Source organism: Alligator sinensis, unplaced genomic scaffold (assembly GCF_000455745.1).
Source record: "Alligator sinensis unplaced genomic scaffold, ASM45574v1 scaffold571_1, whole genome shotgun sequence".
Lineage (NCBI taxonomy): Eukaryota > Metazoa > Chordata > Crocodylia > Alligatoridae > Alligator > Alligator sinensis.
The window spans coordinates 519,163-540,414 of record NW_005842300.1 but is presented as its reverse complement, the minus strand read 5'-3'; the positions used below and the strand labels follow the sequence as shown (position 1 = coordinate 540,414).

The 21,252-nt window shown below is 42.1% G+C and overlaps 1 long non-coding RNA gene across 1 annotated transcript in view; it reads right to left on the bottom strand.

Moving 5' to 3' along the window:
• The window catches only part of LOC102376468, a 105,733-nt gene extending 89,651 nt beyond the window's left edge, over positions 1 to 16,082 (bottom strand). Inside the window, exons 1-2 of the long non-coding RNA XR_324392.1 lie at positions 16,047 to 16,082; positions 13,418 to 13,507 (exon numbers count right to left, since the gene is read on the bottom strand). This is a non-coding gene — a long non-coding RNA (uncharacterized LOC102376468). The remainder of the gene's footprint in view (positions 1 to 13,417; positions 13,508 to 16,046) is intronic.
• Between the last annotated feature and the right edge of the window lie 5,170 nt (positions 16,083 to 21,252).

The window sequence follows — 21,252 nt, the reverse complement described above, 5'->3', positions numbered from 1 at the left end:
AACTAATATCCAGGAACCAGTAAGAAGGTGACCCTTCCTGAGTCCTGTATGATGGGCAAAGGTCAATTAGCAATGCCAAACAAAGTACAGTATGCTTACATCTAGGTTATCTATGTAAAGCAAGTTTGGGAGTCCTACGTCAGTTCCTAGGGAATGTGGCCCCAGCTCTACCCTGTGACACAACCTGGAAGCCAACTTGACCAGGCATTCGTGCACGAATAATGCCTTGAAGATGTGTAGCCAAGGTAAGGGATATGGCTGGGGGAAATGTACCTTCAGCATTGCTGCACTCCAGTAACAACTGAACCAGGTTCTTGTGGGACAATTCGCAGAACCAGGAAAGAAAGAAATTTCCCTACCCCATGTCTGACAAGCCTAGGTTTTGGGAAACTGAGGACGTCCCTGTGTGGCCTTGATGCAGTTTATGTAACTCTTCCAAAATGGATGAAGGAGGCCCTTGTGAAGGCACTTTTAGGACACAGACCCACAAATGTGTTACCACAATATAAACTAGGGTCATCCTCTCTGCAGCAGCTGCCTACGGGCACACACTTACTCCATGGTAAAACAGCTTCCCTGGTATAAGAGTATGTGTATGGATAGTCAGCATGGAGTTGTAAGTGAATTCCCAACCTAATATACTTCATGGTAACCAACTTTTATGTTCTCGCTCCCAGTAAGAAGTAAAAGTGCCTGTATTTCCCCATATCAGCAACTTCTCAGTCAATCTATATTCCTCCCAAGTTTTGTGACTAGCCGTGTCCTTTGCTGGAAATTAGCATATGTTCTCCTAAACCCTCAAGTTCGCAGCTAGTCACACATTGTTGGACTAGAAGAAATTCATAGGTTAAAGGTACTATGCAAATCACTGTATATTTTACTGTTATTGTAGGTTTTCATGGGGAGCTACAAATTGAAACACACATTAAAAATCCAGATGCCAAAGTGAATTACTACACTAACTACGTAAATTAGTTTATTAGAGCTGTAGGAAACTACTTATATGAACCCACAATAAAAAGTACACTCTCTTTGAAAAATGCCTGTAATTTCCACAATTATTTATGGGTGCTTCATGGAGAGTGCACTGACCCTACTAATGGGAACTGGAATGTATATGGATATTTGCAGCAATGTTACAATTTACATAAGAGTCGAGGATGTGGCTAGCAACAACTCTCCTTTCTGGCTGTTCTCATTGCTTTTTTCAGGTGTTTGACCTTGTGCCTTTTATCTGTTTTGGGATGGAATCGCCTCCAATGAGACCAAAGCCTGGGCTACAGTACCTGAGCTATACTAGGGCTGGCCAGAAAACTAGGTCCACTTTTCATGAAAAAATTCCATTTTTTTTCATTCCACTTTGGAATTAGGAATTTCTCACAATAAAACATAGACAAAACAGAGATACCCCCAAATAGTTGAGTCGATAGGATCCTCATTTGATTAAGGTAGTCTATCCTGCTGGACTAGAAAATTTCTCCCGGTGCTAAAAAAACATCCCGATCAAAGTTTCTTTGAAGCAAACTTCCTGGTTCCAGCAAATTGGCATTTTCTAACCAACAGCTATCCAAAAAAAATAATCTTGGTGAGATCTAGCCCTGCGTGCCTGGAAGCCTTTGACCAGTGATAGAGTCAACCGCAGCCTTCTTAAGACAAAAGGATGCTTTTTCATAAATAAATCTTCTAACAGCTTCCATGACTAGATTCCCCACAATGCCACCCTTCCTCCCCCAGCCCCATCCAAGTGCCTAGCTTCTGCAAACATGCCTATAGGCTTCTGTACCTTAATCTTGCTACACTAAGCATCACACAAGTCTTCTGATAAAAGGCAGAATGTTCACTTTAGGCACATCTACACTTTCATTAATGCACCATAGTTATGGTGCATTTAGTACCTGTTATAACAGGTACTAACTTAATGCCCCAGAATTGGTGGTACTATAGCTCAGATGACTGCTTTTTAAGTGACTTCAATGCTCATTGGACTAAATCCACTGCGCATTAGCACAGATTTTGCCAGCTGCACTAACGTACAGCAGAATTAGTCTTCTGCGCATTAAGCGTCTTGTGTAGACGTGCCCTTTGGGCCTGATCCCCACTGACACTGCACTTAGATGCATTAGCTGGTATAGCTACACAGGGTGAGCTCCACTGGTGCCCCCCCAGCTGAGATGTAGCTTATATTGTTCAACGTGCTCTTTCGCCAACTGAGGTTAAACCAGATTCCTGAATGGAATACACTTTAGCTACAAAAGAGCCTTTTTGCCACTGTAACTGCTTTTATATTACAAATTTTGCTACTAGAAATACGTTACTTAGGAATGTAATTTATCATAACATATTTTGCTGACAGAGCTATGCTAGCAAATATTTTAAATGCAAAGCAAGCCTAAGGGCTCCATATAGCGGTTTGATAGCATGAAGGGACCTTAAACATAATTTGTATCCCTCTTAAATGTGGAGACGTGTAAAGTGCCCTTAGTTTAAATGAGAATTAAGCCACCCATCCTGAAACTAGTGAAAAAATGTGATTTAATAAGTCTTTAGTATTCACATTATCTATATAAGATGGCAATTTTCCTCTGATCATCTGATTTCAACTCAATCAGGTGTCAAGATATTTGGAATTTATTGTTGAACAGAGAAGGAAGCAAGAAAAGTTAAGAGTATATAAAATATATTTAAGGGTTCAATTGCAGACATCATATAATAAGCTACAAGTTTACAAATGCTTCTTGCTTAGCTATGAGCTTTATGATCCAAATCATTGTAAATAAAATGGCAGCATTCATCATTTAAATTAAATTCCAATAATTATAGTCAGGTCTGACTTAGAACACACTTATTTTTTTTTTCATCTTTCCTCTGTTATTCTACAACTCCTTTGTCATCCAGGCATTCAAGCTAGAGGGATACAATTTAATAGAGTTCCCACTATTTTCACAATTATAATTTATTTATATATTATGAAAAATGAAAAGTATGCGCACACACACACACACACACACACAAAAACACCCTAGCAAAAGTGTAGTTTCCTGTTATGGAAGTGCTGCACAGTACAATATAGCTAATGAGGTATTACTGAAATATAACACAGATTACTGTATAGTAGATTGATTTTGCTGCAGCTTCCTACTAATTGCTATGTGGTATTTCAGGATGACAGGCATCTTAGAGTTTAATCTTGCTCTCTGATACAAGGTGTACAGTTCATCTGTTCATGAGAACAAGCATGCAATAGCTCTTATCTTTAAAGTCCCAATTCAGAAAAGAACTTAAATGGGAACTTAATTAATATTGAGTGCATTATGTAATAATGTGCTCAAATGATTCCTTGCATTTATTCCCACAAGAATAAACACAAGTAAAATAGCAGGTAAGAACAAATTAGTTTCTGACATGCGCTGTATGTAAAGGAGAAAAAACCGGAATCTTTACTGCAAGAATTTTAGAAGTTTAAGCATAGGAAAATTAATTATCGTATATTGTTTTTGGATCATGCATATTAGGGCTGTGTGAAGCTTCGGTCCCTGATTCGCTTCAGCGGAGATTTGACCCAAGTCAGTGGCCAAATCTCCGAATCCAAATGGAATCAGGAGACCCTTTAATCTCTGCAAATGGAATCAGAGCCCTCTGAATTGATTCAGAAAGAGTCAATGATTTGGACATAGATACAGCTTAAAATGTTTTTTCAACATACCTTAAGGTACCAGGAGGCTCATGAATGCTGCGATGCTGGGGCAGATGGAGCATCCCACAGGAGTGCAGGGATGCACTCCCCAGCACACACAGCAGCAGATCTGGAAGTGGACCAGAAGCACTTTTGGTCCACTTACAGGTTCTCCAGGAAGTGTGCAGTGGACGCCCCTATGGCACCCCACAGCTCAGCAACTGGTGCCTCCTGGGTCTGGAGAGGGGCACCCAGGGTTCCCCTATGGCATATCTTCTGCTGCTCTCCCCAATGGGCCCAGAAGTGGTCTACTTCCAGGTTTGCCGCCAAGCACACGGGGGGTGGGGTGCAGGGAGTGCTCCTGTGGGATGCTCCATCCACCCCAGCATTGCAGCATTCACGAGCCTCCTGGTACCTTGAAGTATGTAGAAAAAATGTTTAAATCTGTGTCTATGACCAAATCACTGATCCTCCAAATCAGTATCAAATCTTCAGATTTGACCGAATCCAATCAGGACAGTGATCTGAATCAACGAATCAAATCACTGTCCCCGATTCAGGCTGAATCCAAATCTGAATCGAATAAGGCCTATTTTGCATACCCCTAATGCATGTTACTTACATCAATGTGCCAACGTAACTTAGCTGAGCAGATCATTGTTTCACTCAATTACCAAGGCTTGCAATAGGAAATTTATTTTGTATATAAAATAATCAGAGAGATAATTTCCCAAAGAGTTTGCCTTTCCATCTTCATCTGCTTCCAATTCTTACATGTGTTGAGACTCCTAAGTATTTCACAGATGCCGTATTTGACACAAGCCCCAAGACTGCAGTACCCAGAACTTCCAGAAAAAGAAAGAGGAGGACCAGGCAATTCACTGCCTCATGGTCATTGCTCAGTATACCAAAAGGCTTTAAGAGGGTATATTTACAAGAGGAATGTAGGGCCTTGGACTGTGAGACACTTTCCAATAAACTATATTATTACACATAGCTCATTCTAGGAGAAAACAATGGAGGCTACAACTAAAGGGTGTGCACACATGTATTAATTTTATGACTGTTAAAGTGGCTTACGTTTTTGAGATGATTTAACTATCAGAGTGTACATGTATGTGGAGCAGAGGTGACTTAAATTCAGTGCAAGATAATACACCTTCAAGGTATATTATCTTGAGTCTCATTAGATAAGTTGACTTAGCTCACAAGATGGCTGCCACCATGTCAAGGAGCTATATGTGTTTATGCTCCAATATGGCTTAAGGCGATTTAACCAAGTCAACTTATTTTAAGTTGACTTAGTATGTGTATACACAGCCAAAAAGAGAGAGGAAAATAGTAAAAAAGATCAGAAACCATCTCTACCACTTGGATTCATTAGTGGGTAACACCTGGCTTTCAATAAATCCCATCCCATTCCTACTGGCCAACAACTAAAGACATTTACGATTGTCCAGCAATTGTTCAAGTAATAAATAACGAATACCCCTGGTTTAATCTACTAATTTTGTATTGGTCAGTTAGATTGTGTCCATCAGAGGCTATAATTAATGTTCTGAATCTAAATGGTTTTGCAGAAGACATGTGCCCAGTGGGTAAGAACCATTGTATGGTGTTAAGGAAGCACGCTCTTAAGACCCTATAAGGCTCTTTTGCCCTTCACTATGGTAAATGAGAGCAAGCATAATGGTTGTATTCTATATATCAGGTTGCAGCAGTTGTTGGCAGCTGATAGCATTTTGTTGAGCCCTCATCATTTGCAGTCTAAAAGCCCTAGGCTTTCACTACGATGAGCGGAGCTGCTAATAGGAGATGAGGAGGTAGCCCCTTTCCTTCCACAGAGGAAAACCAACATCATTTTGCAGTCACAGAACCACAAACGAAGGAGGCAAACTGCATCACAAGGAAAGCTGAACCATTAGAAAGATGAGGGTTCCCCATAACCACCTCTCCAAGCATAATGACTGCTTTTACATTATTGAATCTTAATGCTGTTTATACCATGCACTCTTCTTCCCACCCAGCAACTCCCTCTCTAGACATCTTATTGAGCCTATCCATTCAGTCATTGATGGATACTGTCCTATATGAAAAGTTGAGATGTGCTGAATATTTATCATCTGAGGAGACAAATATCAGTACTTTTAAGACTTATATGAACATTTTCATTCTTCCAGAGTAAACACATTGCTCTTATTGACTGCAGCTTATCTAAATCAAGATTTAAAATATTAATAGCATAACACAAAGTTTAATCATCAGCTGATTGACCCAGTAATGCTCTGTTTAGACTGTGCTTATAAATGCCAACAAAGAACCTAATCCTGCATAATACCTGCAGCTCCCATGGCAGCCCATGAGAGCTGAGATCATTCCCAGGCAGCCTTCCCTGACAAGCTAAAGTTTCAGAGACAGAAGAGAAAGTTTGTCTGAGGGAGGCTCACGTTGACACATATCAAGCCACCTTTTGTATGGCACACAACAATCAATGATGCTGCAAGAAAGCAGACACAATCCTAGTTTCTTCCCCTTCTCCCTCTTGAATTCCCAAAGCCTGGTTTGAAAAAAATCACAAGCCACACAACTGAAACCAACAGGTTTTGCACACACAACTGAAACCAACAGGTTTGCAAAGCCTTTTCATTGAAGCAGGGCATGGAGATGACTAATATGTCAGTGCTGTTTCACATTTTTAATTCAGGAAGTGTAGTGGCTGGGAATCATCAGGATCGGTGTGAAGGGGTATGAGCTGAAGGAAGCAATAATAAGTTGACACTCACTAGGATTCAATATTTGGATCAATGCATACAGCAGTAGATCAATATATCTGAAAACATTTGTATCTATTGCCGAACCCAATAGTACAGGTATAAAATTAATAGATGCAGTCCTCACCCCCTATAGAAAAGACTAGTTTCATTTTAATACCACTAGTTTCTGTTCTGTTTTGCTTTTCACTAGACAAATCTATTTTAGGGGCCTAGATTGTGCCTTAGACACAGCCTGGAGGTTAGCTGTAGCCCTGGAGGTAGCTGTTGGGTACATTATTACTAAGAAAATGTAAGTCGCAGGCTTTTCAAATCATTTTTCCTTTTTTCAAGGGTAAAAAAACATGGTCAGAGCCCTTGACTCCATGGCCCCTGCTTGATCTCTTGTTGAGCAGAAGGAAAAGCTTCAGAAACAGACTCCTGTTCAAATCTGTTCCCTATTTCTCCCTCCCCAAGTACTTTGAGGGCAATTTTTTACATATGTTTTATATATGCACACACTTACTTGGCTGTTAAGGCATTTATTAACCTACTTAATAATAAGGGCCCAGGTTTGGACAGCTTCTTTTCTGAATGTTAAGAGACTTATTACAAACCGACTTTCTTTTTTAATTAGATTGTCTCACGGAAGTGTGAAACTTTACTATGTCACAGGTGATAGCTATTTTTATTTGGATGGCTTGTTTAAGCCACACCGACCTAATTTCACTGCATTACTCATTTGCTTCAGCAAGTTCAGTGTCAAGCCTTGAATGTTGTTCTTAAAACCTCGCTAAGCTTTTATCCATGGGGTTGCCAGCTTTCTAAGCAACAAAGTTTAACCGTCGCACCTACAAGAGGGTTCATTTACCAAAGGGAGTCTTCAGGAGCAATCAAAGCCTGTATCAAGCCGACAGAGTATGATCATCAGGGACCTGATCCAACTCCCACCAAATGCAATGAGAATCTTTCCATTTACTTTAATGAGAGCTGAACCAGAAAAAAGTCTGCTGGAATAATCCTTCTGCCTGAGTGTTTTTACAGTAACTGGCTGTCGTGTCACTGGAGAACCTGCTAAGGACATTTCATGGTAGAGTTTGATGTCACCTCCATGAACGAAGTATTCAGATCATGTAGTTTAAGTAGACTCTTGGGAAGTGGGGGGAAGACTCAGTAAAGATGTTTAAGTGCTCATCTCCTGCTCCTTCATTTGCCAAGGAAAAGTATCCTGAGGAAATCAGAACCACGGCTTCCTTACAACCTCCTTTCACTTCTAAGGCAACTCAAGTCCTTGGGGAACTCGGCTATTCATGTAACCCTGCCAGCTGGCCCTCTTCTCACTTGGGGTAGACGCTTGTAGTTGTGGAGGGAAGGTGCCTGCTGGCAGTCTTGTCCAACCATGTTACTGTTTAGACTTAAACAAGACATGACATGCAGACTACCTGGTCCTTAACGTGCATCCCCTTGGGTCCAGACCCTGAGATACTGGAGCCCCCAACTCTTTTGGGGCTTCTCTTCTGAGAAATATCAGACTAATGGGTAAGAAAGGTGCTGTGGAAGTGCAGTAGATATGCTGCTTTCCCTAATGTTGGTTTGGCTCAGCATGTTATACACTGCCCTGCTTCCTAGTTCACACAGCAAGTGGCCTATAATCTGGAAGCCAGAAACATAGGAAAGAAGGGCACATCGTGATCTCATACCACTAATTATTAAAGAGAGAGGACTGGACATGGTATGGAATCCCTGCCACATCTTCAGGAAACCTGGAACAACTTTGTGCATGTGATAACCATGTTTCTTAATGTTCACTGTCAAATCACGAGCCCTAAAATAGAAGAGATTTTTTTGGTTCAATACAGTGGGAGCCGAAAAGGTAACTGTCCGGATCAGAACAGGATCTATAATGTTCACGTTAGAGAAGTTCTTCTGTCTTTTATCCAAAAGCCAATGCCAGTTAACCACCATTTATCAACAGGAAAGCAAATGCCATCAGAGAAAGATGGGAAAGAAGCCAAGGTATGGAGATCACCCTCAGAAAGATCCTTAATTAAACCACGTGAACTAAACTGTAATGGCAACCAGGCTGAGATAGCTTCTGAGTGTGCTATTGCTGATATAAAGGCATATGCTGATTTAAAGGGAGGTCTACCTAAAGCTCAGACACTCCAGAAACCTAGCTAAAATTTTTTAAATGAGTTTGGACGTGGCTTTCAATGCACCTCGTGCCTAAGCTGATTGACAATGGGAAGACATTCAGCCCCCAAAGTCAGTAAATAGAAACACTGAGACCCAGCTCTATGCATTTTACCCACTGACATGAAAATATCACACCCCATCACAGCCCATTAGATTATGACTTTGGACCAGCAGATGGGGAAAAACATAAAGGGGGAAACAGGATTCATTGGGTGGGAAAGAGGGGGCTAATTTGCTTCTCAGTCTTCATTTAAGTGGCATTGAAGCTAATTGCCAAGGACTGTGTTGATATCACACAGCCAGAATGGGAAAATCCTGAGATTGGATTGTGTAACAGGTAACATTTTGGGCCAGCTCTTCAAAAGGTATTCAGGGTCAGGTACCTGGATCTTCAGGATCTTGGCTTTTATCACCAATTGCTATTAACTGACTAAGAACAAATTGCAGTTGCATTTTGCAGTGAAAGTATTTCTCATAAGAAACTCTGGCCATGAAAGGCCCTCTTTGGGTCCAAGGAGAAAGCACAGAACTGCTCACACCCATGTAGGCTTCTCTCCCAGCCCTTTTGGACTTGCTAAACCTTAGTCCTAGAGAAAACTATTCCTAGAGCAGATGTATTCGCTCAGTCTTGCAGCCTAGGTGCCCATGTTTGGGCTGCCGGTGAGAGACCCATTTCAAAATACATGCGTGAGGGGCCTTTTCTTAAGAATCAGACTGAGACGGTGAGTAGCTTTGCTTGCCCCTCTAATGAGCCAGGTTTGCTCAGGTGCTACCATCCTTTATTTCTTTTCCGGGCCTTCATAACTTTTCCAACGTCGAAAGAAGTTTTGTGGCTTAAAAGAAACCTTGCTTGTTGAGTGTGTCCTTGATGATGGACGACATCACTAACACTTGTTTATTATATTGTCTATTCTGTCTGAAACCAGCCTGCATTCTCCTCGTCTTTCTGTCAGCAACCATTCATGTATCTCTAGGACAAACGGTCCTTGCTATCCTCAGTGAGACTTGACTCCCCAGTTGTTGCAATCATTTAATAGCCCCTTGTGGGTATATTCTTTAAGACCCTTGACGGGCACCAGAGACATCCAGCACAGCAAGCAGACTGCACCCTGCTGTGCTGCATAGCATATTCTATCCCAGTTTGTTTGGGGTTTGGTTTTTTTTGAGTTGTATCTTTGCAGCACAGCTAGAGTCAAAGGACCAGAAGGAAATGGGATAAAATATCCTTTTAACTTTGCCTTGCCAAGTTTTTTTTTAAAGAAAGGATATCAATTTTTTTTTTAAATGAAGGATAGAAATACAATGGGACATTTGTAATGAAATGGAGAGACCAATAAAAGGAGATTTCTAGTGAAATACATCTCAACTGATGAAAGTACTCTGACATCTAGTGCCGTCTGAGTTGGTAGAGTACTTGCATGTCATGACACCTGTGCCTCAAATGATCCACAGCAGCCACATGGGTGGGCTCCTTACCATGCATGAAGCTTACTGCATGGCCTTGGCCTGAGGCAGCCCAAAATCTGTCCCATTTCAACCACAGAATAGCTTAATTCTTCTTTAAACTCTTATCACGTCTCCCCCAGAGACATGTGCTCTGCCCTCTATACACTTAAGGGCTTGGAGAACGGTCATAAGGGGTATGTAATATTTTTACATTAGAAATGTATTATTTGCTTTTATGCTCATGCCTAAAAACCCAAACCAAAGGCTTCCTTGCTCTGAGCATTCATGTGCAGTAATACAGCACCTTCCCCAAGGAACATAGTGTAAATACGAGAAAGAAAAAGGAGAAGGAGAGACAACGGCCCAGAGAAGGAAAGCGTCTTACTCAAGGCTGCAAAGCAGATCATTAAGCAGAATGGAAGCCTGTATCTTGTTCTGCCAGTCCTGGCCCAGTTCTCTATGCTTTTCTACCTGCATCCAAAATACCTTTTTGGCATAAAGTACGAGGTTAATGAACAGCTCAGCTCTGCAAGGAAGTTAAAGCAACAGCAAGAACAAGACATTCTCGGTAAGCAATCCTATTGTTATAAGTCACTTGCCATACAAATTCTGTATATGCTGCTCTCCCCTGTCTCTCTCCCTTTTCAAAGTTATGAGACGCCGTGGAAATTAAACAAATAAGATAAGTGTGTGTGTGGTGGGGAGCCCAAACACAAGCTTGAGATAATTCTGCAACATAATTCACAGGTTGTCCATCACTTCCCTGGGAACAAAGCTGAGCAATACGACGGGCTCTCCGTGGAGCAGCTACGGAGAACTGTCAGGATGATCTCCTGTTGCTTTCTGCCACTGACAGATCAGACAAGTAAAATGTCTTTCTTTTCATTGTTGCAGAATACAGATGGGCTAGAATGGCAGCCTCAACCTGCTTAGAAACTCTGACATCCTCTGAAAATGTATCCTTTCCCCCCCGTGCATGTTGGGAAAGAAGGGTTGGGCAGGACATCGTGGAGGGATGAGAATTAGGGCAACCACCGTTCCCCAAAACCATTGTTCCCAGGCCGTCATTAGGCCATTTTCTTTTGCATAACCAGATAAAGTTGATTCGGGGATCGTAGTGTTTCCTATGCAACACCGAGCACAGGGAAACGACAGAAAACTCTGTAACCACATCGTTATCATTGCATAGCTTCTAAAAGGTTTCACCACGAAGTGAGATTTGGGCAGGCTTTTAAATATTAAAGCCCAACTCCCCTGCACCCAGAGAAAGGCACTTTTATTTAGACACTCAAAAACTCTAGATTCCATAGAGATTTCTCCATGCTCATCCTGTCTTTGCAGGTAAAGTCACACTTGTCTGGTCCTTCTCTGCTTTCGAATCCCCCTGAGTGGCTCATGTTGTTGACTGCTGGAGGCTAGGACAAAAGCATATCTACTGGGGAATATGCACTCAGGACCTGTGTTAGGAGGTGAAAGGACTGTGCATAAGTTTAGACAGCTCCATGGATTTCCCAATAGGAAAAAAATAAAAATAAAAAGACCGTTGTCATGCTAATGTGGAAAACACATGATGGAAGATGGCACCAAATTGCTGTGCAGTGTCTGAGTAGCAGACCAGTCTGTCTGGAGACCCCAGATGAGCAGGGCTGGGACAGTGAGGGGCCAGGGTCCCCATGGACACTGGCCCACTGGCAGGGTGAGGAGCAGGGCCAGAGGCAGGATTGGGATTTTGTGGCAGTAACAGCTTGGGCCAAATCTGGGGAGACGAGCTGGAGTGACACGGGCAGGGACTGCTGGGAAATGGAGTCCCTTGCAGGCCTAATCCATCCTGCATGTTGGATTTTGCTCGCCCCTGGTCTAGTCAAATGCCACCGTTGGCCACATGTCTATCAGGGGATCCAGCTGGTGGATCCCAAGCATCGAGAAACAATCCAGGCTCTGACCCTGTTTTGGGATCATCAGTCTCACTCCTGAGACACAGGGCACCTTAGCATGCCCTCCAGGGAGCTCAGGAGTTCAGCCTGGGTGCACATCTTTGGGGATCAAGTACTGGCTCTTCTTCTTGCAGTTGATTCCCGCTGCTGGCTTAAATCTGCTGTTTTTCACCGAAGGCAAAAGCCTCCTGGTTTACAGCTTCACCTTCAGGGGCTACTTGGAGGAGTGAGCGAGCAGACTCACGCACATAAAATTTGCACCGAGTTTCTGAGGGTACCATTTGTTTTGGCTTAGAAGTTATAGCACAAGGATGCTATCGTCAGAAAGCCTTGCTGCTGGCAGTCCCTCGATTCGAGCATGATCTCCACCACAGCTCGCTGATGGGTCTTGAGGGGAGAATCCAAACCTTGGGCCACAGATCCGTTTGCAGAAGTAATCAGAAAGCACCACAATTCCTAAAGACAATATCCCTCTTCAGTCTGGCTCAAACTACCCTTTGTCCATGAGATCTGTTTGTATTATATATGTCTCCTCTGATCTCGATCAATGCTGCAGCTAAATCAGGGGACCCCGGCTTGAAAAACCTGGCCATTTCTTCCCCGTGCCTGCCCAGTGCTTCCTGTGGGACTCAGTCCCCACTCCATGAACCCCATTTACAGCTTTTTTGACACCTCTGCTCTCTGTCTCTTTGCTGGTACTTTTCCAGTCTCTCCATTTCTCCCTTTTCATCAAAGAAGCAGCAGTAAGATTATCTCTTGGGTCAGGCAGATGCTCGGCCCCAAATCCCAACAGCCTACCATTGTCCTTGCCTGGCAGGATAAGACTCAAGCCTGCCAGCCCACTGTGGATATGCACAGACAGATGCATCCGCTGAGACAGGAGTTTTCATAGTGACGGTTTCATATTATCAACCACCATCTATCCAAAATCATCAGAGTCCATTTTCTAAGATTAGACAGATATACCTCATCTATCTGGGCATCACACTAAGATACTGAAAACTGCCAGGAAATTGCCCTCTAGTCAAGAAGTGAACACTAAATAAAGCAGGGGAGGATTCTTCCATATTCATTAGGCAGAAGCATGTATTTGGAAGCAAATTCTATTTCGCCTTTATAAATAAATCAACATTAGATTATAGGAACCCTATCAGGTTCAAACTCTTTGTTACTGCAAAGTTTTAATGAGTTTTACCCATTTACCCTTTCTTTTTTAAAAGTCAGTGGAAGGTTTTGAAGAAGCATTTATTTGGAAATGTTACGATTTCATGCAGAGCAGAACAGATTTACTATGTCACCGTCAACCTCATCAGTTTCTGTAATATGGGTTTATAATGCTTGTGGAAAATTTAAGGAAAGCAATTACATTGTTTCTTATAATGGTTTGTGTTGAATATTTACAAATCTGGAGCACTTACCTGACTCCCTTAATCAGAGGTGGGCTATTGAAGGGGGGGCACAGTTCAAACAATCAATCTCACCAGCCAGCAGACAGCTCCATTCAATAGCTTTATATGCAAGAGACAAAAAAAAGAGAGAAAAAAAAAAAAGAAGAGACTGTATTAAATAAGCAGGTACACAGGAAGTTAGCAGTGCTCCCCCTTTGATCCCCGCCACTTCAACCTAGCAAAAATCCAGGAGATAAATTGTCATCCCTCTGTTTGCAACAACAGTTGAGAACCATATTTCTACTTGAAATGTCTGTATCCCATATTGTCAAAAATAATCCCCCATATTATGAGACAGCGAGAGAAAGAGCAAGAGCGCGATCATGGAAATGATATCCTCTTCACTTTTTTCAGTTGATACATATGGTCCAGAGTAAGCCCTATTTATTGATGGTCATTTGTAACGTTCTTAATTGTTGCTCTCCAGGAAACTCACTTGCATACACTTTCCCAGATCTGAATTTCTCTAGAAAATGTGTAGCCAAGCTGAAACAGAATCTGAAATACCAGTAGTGGAGAAGCTATTTGCTTTAGAAACTTCCAAAAAGACATGTAAAAAAATGCATACCAGGGACCAGAATTTCAAATACCTTTTAAGGTTTGTTTTTAAAGAAACCCAAACTATTACAGTATCAAAAGAGAAATTCATAAAAATGTACTTTTCCTAACTGTTTAGCATCCCAGGTAAACATGTCACTGCTTTCAACACAGAGCTGTCATCATCCCTTTAGTCACCGACTGAACTCTGTACAAAAGATGCAGCTAAGACCAAATCATTTGGTCCTGGTCTTATACAACCTATGATGCAAAAAGACATAGTTGTTCAGAAACTACGTTCGGTCAAGGTTTCTTCCCTCGTCCCGCTAACGTTTCTTCCCTCGTCCCATTAGATGCTTGACTGCAGTATGACATAATGTGTGCCATGCTGCTAAACTACATCTTGAACCACGCTTTCTAAGGTAAAGTGTGCGTGGAAAGAAACTTGGACTCGAGCAAAAATAACCGAGACAGTAAAATATGTGGCAGCCATTATAGAGTTAATACGCACAAACCGGCTGAGAATACATTTCTTTGTAACTATGTCCTGTCCACAGGTTCACTGACCTAACACAGTTTGCTCCAATTATGAACAGATTGCTTGTTACCTATTATCCTTGAAAGAAGCACTGGAGGAAACTCAGAAAACCTATTGAAAAGATCCCAGCTTCCTTTGTTTGCGCGGCTGAATTAACCTTTCTTCATAACCCTAACTGTGAATGTTTTAGTTGCCTTGAAGCCATTCTACATTACTCCTCACATGGATGCAATTAGAGGAGAGAGAGATAAAAGGAAGAATTAAAGGAGCAGACATTTAATCTCCCCTTGCTTCTTTCATTTGTCTTCGCTATGATATTCTTATGTTTCTCCCTTTGCTACCAACTGACGTCTCTTGGCAAGTCCTGCAAACCCATGTCCTCTTCCCTTTGCATCTTCTCATCTCTCCATCATTCATGCTTCATGGGCATTGCTTGTCTTACAGAAGTGGCTAGATGCCCTTGAGGTTGAAGGAGCTGTACAAGCACAGATTGAGAAACCATCCCTGCCCTGAAGAATTTACAGTCTAAATAGACAAGTGATGAAAAGAGAAGCGCAAAGCAGGCAAAGCGACTCTTTCAAAAATCACCCACAAAGGGCCAGAAATATAAGCCACGTTCTTCAGAGTCCCCACCTACTGTCCTTGCCAGTAGTAGACAAATGCATGCTCGGACATATGGAATTAAAAATAAATAAATAAATAAACAATTAAACGAGTGCATCCTAGTAATACTTTAATTCTGAGTACCGCAGCACTTTAACTAGAGGACATTTCATAATTTTAAAAGCAATTTCACATTAACTCATATTTTTTCTTTCATAGCAGACAGTAACACATGAGCTGATGAGAGACTGAAACACTAGTTTAATGTCTGGGGTTCAGTAAGAAAGTCAGACTCAATCTGCTATAACAAGTAACTTAGTTTATTGCTGCCTAAGGGTTTGGGGGCTCTTAATATAGAGCAGATCTTGAGGACTTCCCTACTAATTACTGGAAGAGCTGATTCCTCCTCTCTGTACGTACGCTTTCAGCGACCTGTTTTATTGCATTTGTGGTTACCTGACCTGTATATCAGCACTTCTCATAGAGTCGCTACATATGCAACTGAAATTCTGCAAAACCTCTGACACCATTCTTCTCGTCAGCAGTCTGGGTCAGATACCATTTCATCAATTAGATACCTAAGTGGACTTATGTGCCTAAGTGCATTTCTGCTCCATCCTGCTAGAATTCCTGAAAAATGATTAATGCAAAGGGCGGGAGGGCCCTCCTCCTCCTCCGCACTGCTGCCTCATGATTCAATTTAAGGGTTAGATGATGGAATGGGTGTGTTCATGAATTTCAGGACCTGAGCAGTGTGGAACAGAATTGCACGTAGCCACCTAAGTCCACTTAGAGGGCTAATGGGTAGAGTAGGATCCAGGCCTATGTAATCTTTGCATTCAGTGTAATAGCCAGTGGGACTACACACGGGCTGAAAGTTAAGCATTTATTGAAGTATGCGATGTGCAGCCTTACCCGTACCTCTTTTAAAAGAGTCCAAAGAACTGTACAAAGAAACTCCTTCACGGACTACTTTTTTTTTTTTTTTTTATATCTCGCATGTTCTCGCTTGATGCCACAACTTTTCACAGAGATTGCCTCCTAGCAGTGAACGGGAGCACAGAGAGAAACCTCCTGGGTCTGTGAAAGAGAATGAAAATGGGCAGGCTGAGTATAAAGAGTTATTAGGCAGATCACGGTACTTTAGTGAGTCAAGTGAGCAGACTAGTGAGGCAATGAAGAGGCCACCACACTGGGCAGACAAGAAGGAAACAGCAGTGGCTCAGCATGCAACAAAGCTGCCCACCTCAAATTAAAAGTCTGCCCAGCAAGCTCCATCTGAAAGTTACTTGGCAAACCCAACCCTTAGAGAGAATAATGATAACATTCAAGCAAGGAACGGAAGATGGTGTCACATTTGTTTACTGTCAAGACAGAGTAGGTTGGAGAGCCTGCCAAACTCCAACCAACCACACTATTAACAAGAAGAAAATGGGATTGCGGGCAGCATGATGATGGTCGGGAAATCATCATGGACTCAGCTCAAGATACAGCTACGTGACATATTGTGGCAGAGTGCATTCCCTTTGGAGATCCAGCTGAATGTCTCCAAAGTGCAAATATTAAGCAGGTGATGCAAGGTATCACCATGCGTGAAAATAAGGAACATTTACAAGGGCCAACAGTGCATAGGAAGTGACTTGGGAGCTCTGTGAAATGGCAATCATTTCTTTCATTGCATCCCATATCAGTAAGCTAAGATTTTATTTATTTATTTTTATTATTATTAGGTCTGAAAATTAAGTTGGACAGCCTGTCCCATCAAAGCCACTTGACAACATATAGAAATACATCAGCAGGTAGATGGATAAGCTCATTTCTTAATGGCATTGACGCCCTGCCAATATTTTAACAAGAGTCTGACATGAGACATCCTTCTCTTTTGCCTGTGACAAACTCCTTGGTTGCATATGCTTGTTAAAAAAAAGATGGGGGCTGGGAATAAGAAGAACCTGCTTATTTCAACATAACACATTACCGTGGTCATATTGTCATTGACCTCTGGCCTATTCTGCTTTTAAGACGGTGGCTTTTTAAGACACATCTATCTTGCATTTATTTTTTATTAATGCAAGGTGCCTGTATGCTGCAGGAGAGGAAGCTATTTATTAATTAGTCAGTAGATAAATAAGTGTTCCTGCACACAGGAAAGAACTCTATATCAAATTAGTGCTTTTATTTGATTTACATATGATTTCAGCTGTTTTCTTTGCTGGCATGTAGCACAAGTGACTCCGAAAATAAAAAAGCGTATTTTAATAAAGCTTTGTTTCTATAAGCTAGAGAATTATGTGATTCTCTCTTCTGTTCAACAGATTCTTACCACGGAGAGAAAATGAGATGTGAAAGACTCATTAATAAAATATTGACCACCTGTAAGTTCTCCAGCACTTTTTAAAATTTTCATATACAGTTACAGATTAGCTGCAGCTATTTGCTGAAAGCTGCAGTTATTATAATTGATAGGTGAGTATCTTCTGTTTGTAAGACCTACCAATTAAAATGCTGAAATGCAATATCTGTAGAGCATAGGATATAAAATTCGTAGGATATAAAAAATCATGGGATATACAATTCTATAACAAGGAAGAAAAATATTCATTCTAGGCTAAGGAAGAAAACTGCATCTTTTGCATTCTTGTCTCAGCTTTGTTGCAATGGGCATTCTGACTACATCTCAAAGTGCTATCTGACATCCAACACAGTCACTTTCCTACTTTAACAGTATTTCATTCTGTCATCATCACTAAAGGAAAGTTAATAAGTTCTTACTCTTCGTGCTGCTTACACAAAGACAAAAAACCCTACAAACACCGCTGTATTAGATATGCAGAGATGGCCGGTTCAAGTCTCGAATGAATCTTTCATTCTGCCATGACGGCAAATCCTCCTAAATTCCTGAATTATTCAGAAATAGATAGCAGGTAATGAACGAAAAGTAAGACCAACAGCCAGGGAGAAAATCATAAGCTCATTAATATTTTATCCTAATATATTAAAATTGATTAAAACAGGGATTTTTTGATTTTTTTTATTTTTTGTAACTACCACTGATATTACATATGCATTTTAGTTAGGATTACTTTATGGAGTCAGTTAATTACCTTGCCTAGTGCCTATGATATACCCCAGTTAAAATGATTTACAAGTTAAAAAAAAAACAAACCACACACAGGTAAGATGTTTTACCAAACTCTGTTTTTCAGATGGTAAGAGCTAAAATCTTTGGTCCCCCTCCCCACCCAAATGTGACCAAGACCTCCAACACACTTGATATTTAGGACACAATTTACAGGTTAATCATGCCTTAAATAGTAACCCAGCCACACATCCAAGCCAGTTTGAGGCATAATAATACAGTTAACAAGCCACAAAGGTATTCCACATATAATAAGTAATACCTTTGTGGCTTGTCTGTACCATGCCTTAAACTGAATGTGTGGCTGGTTGGGACTGGCCCATGACAGATCCTGACACTCACCTAAGTGTCAGGATCCATCATGGTATAGCCTGAGGGCCCAGAAGGCATCTATCCAAGCAGCCTGATCCTGGGGTCTACATGCTACAGGTGGAGTTAAAAGCCTGGCTGAGGCTCTGAAAATCAGCTGATAATCTGTTGGGGCCAGGGACCTTATTGGGGCTTGTTTCAGATCCCAATTCAGTCCCCAACTCATAGCTTTGTTGAGTTTTAACCCTGTGAAAGGGAAACTCCTTGTGTTTCATTTAATTTATTGTGATTTTCTTTTATTTTGTGGGTGGATTCTGTAAATCAGAACACAAATTAAGTTGAATAGGATCTATAGCAGCATCTATGAAGGCTCTCAGCCAAATCCTTCCCTTTTATAGAAGTTCACATAGAAATGTAGCTTCAGATGTCTGCATCGTTTAAAGACAACCTGGTCTTGTATCCCTGCATTTGCTATCAATATCTTTCTTTAGACCTGTGCTATAGACCTAGCTATATGTGGGTTCCTCTCCATGCAGTTTATGTTGTGTGTCAAGCAGGATTGTTTTCAACCATACTTTTGACATTATACATCCTTTTTCAATCCCTATGGGGTTTTTTCCCCCTGTTGTTGCAGAAGTTCTCTGATTTCTGCTTATATTAGTAGGCATTGTGATAGGCAGCTTGCTCTACATTCATTTACATTTTGCTGTGGGTGAATTTTAAGCATTACTTTGACCATGGGATGTTGTTCCAAGAAGGAGGATTGCTACGAAGAGATGGGATCCACCTGATGAAGAGAAGGAAGACCATCCTTGCAGACAGGCTTGCTAACCTAGTAAAGAAGGCTTTAAACTAAATTTGAAGAGGGGTAGAGAACAAAGCCCCGAGGCAAGTGAGGAAGCAGGGGACCTGGAAGAGACAAAAGGAGAAGGGGGCCATGGGGAAAGGCCTCATTCTTCCAGAGAAAGTAGGGCAATTCACTAGTTACCTCAGGTGTTGTACATAAATGTACAGAGCCTGGGAAACAGCCAGGAAGAATTAGAAGTCCTCACACAGTCGAGGAACTATGACGTGATCGGAATGACAGAGACTTGGTGGGAGCTTGCATGTCTGGAGCACAGTCATGGATGGGTGCAAACTGTTGAGGAAGGACAGGCAGGGGGGGAGAGGAGGAGGAGTTGTGCTATATGTAAAAGAGCTGTTTGATTGCTCAGAGCTCCAGTATGAAACTGGAGATAGGTCTTTTGATAGTCTTTGGGTCAAGGTTAGAGGGGAGAGCAATGAGGGCGGTGTCATGGTTGGGGTCTGCTACAGACCACCAGGCCTGGAGGATGAGGTAGATGAGGGTTTCTTCAGACAAGTAACAGAAGTTTCCAGATCACAGGGTTCTCATGGGAGACTTCAATCACCCTGACATTTGCTAGGAGGGCAATGCAGCAGGCAATCCAGGAAGTTTTTGAAGAGTGTTGGGGACAACTTCCTGGTGCAAATGCTGGACAGACCAGCTAGGGGTTGGTCTCTTCTTGGCCTGCTGCTCACAAACAGGGAAGAATTGGTGTGGATGGCAACCTGGGCAGCAGCAACCACAACATGATCGAGTTCAGGATCCTAACAGAAAGGAAGGAGAGCAGAAGAGTAGGGACCCTGGACTTCAGAAAAGCAGACTTTGATTCCCTCAGGGAACTGATGGGCAGGATCCCCTGGGAAGCCAGTCTGAGGAGGAAAGGAGTCCAAGACAGCTGGTTGTATTTTAAAGAAACCTTACTGAGAGTGCAGGAACAAACCATCCTGATGCACAGGAAGACAAGCAAGCGTGGCAGAAGACCAGCTTGGCTTAGCAGAGAACTCTTCAGTGAGATAAAACACAAAAAGAAAGCTTACAAGAGGGTGGAAACTTGGACAAACATCTTGAGAGGAGTATAAGAATAGTGCTCGGGTATGCAGGGACCGAATCAGGCAGGCCAAAGCACAACTGGAGTTGCAATTCTCAAGGGATGTGAACAGTAACAAGAAGGGTTTCTACAAGTAGATTAGCAACATGAGGTACCTTAGGGAAAATTTGGGTCCTTTTCTGAATGGGGGAGGCAACCTAGTGACAGATGATGAAATAATGCCTTTTTTACCCCGGTCTTTACAGGCAAGGTCAGCGCCCAGACTACTGCACTGGGCAGCACAGTTCAGGGAGAAGGTGAGTAGCCCTTAGTGGTGAAAGAAGAGGTTAGGGACTATTTAGAAAAGCTGGACGTGTACAAGTCCATGGGGTTGGATGCAATGCATCCAAGGGTGCTGAGGGAGCTGGCTGATGAGACTGCAGAGCTTCCAGCCATTTTCTTTGAAAACTCATAGCAATCAAGCGAGGTCCTGGATGACTGGAAAGGGGCAAAAGGAGTGCCCATCTTTAAAAAAGGAAAGAAGGTGGATGCAGAGAGCTACAGACCAGTCAGCCTCACCTCAGTCCCCAGAAAAGTCATGGAGCAGATCCTCAAATAATCCATTTCTAAGCACTTGGAGGTGGTGGTGGTGATTAGGAACAGTCAGCCTGGATTCACCAAGGGCATGTCCTGCCTGACCAACCTGGTTGCCTTCAATGATGAGATGACTGGCTCTGTGGATGCGGGGAGAGCAGTGGCCATGATAAACCTTGACTTTAGCAAGGCTTTTGATGCCATCTCCCACAGC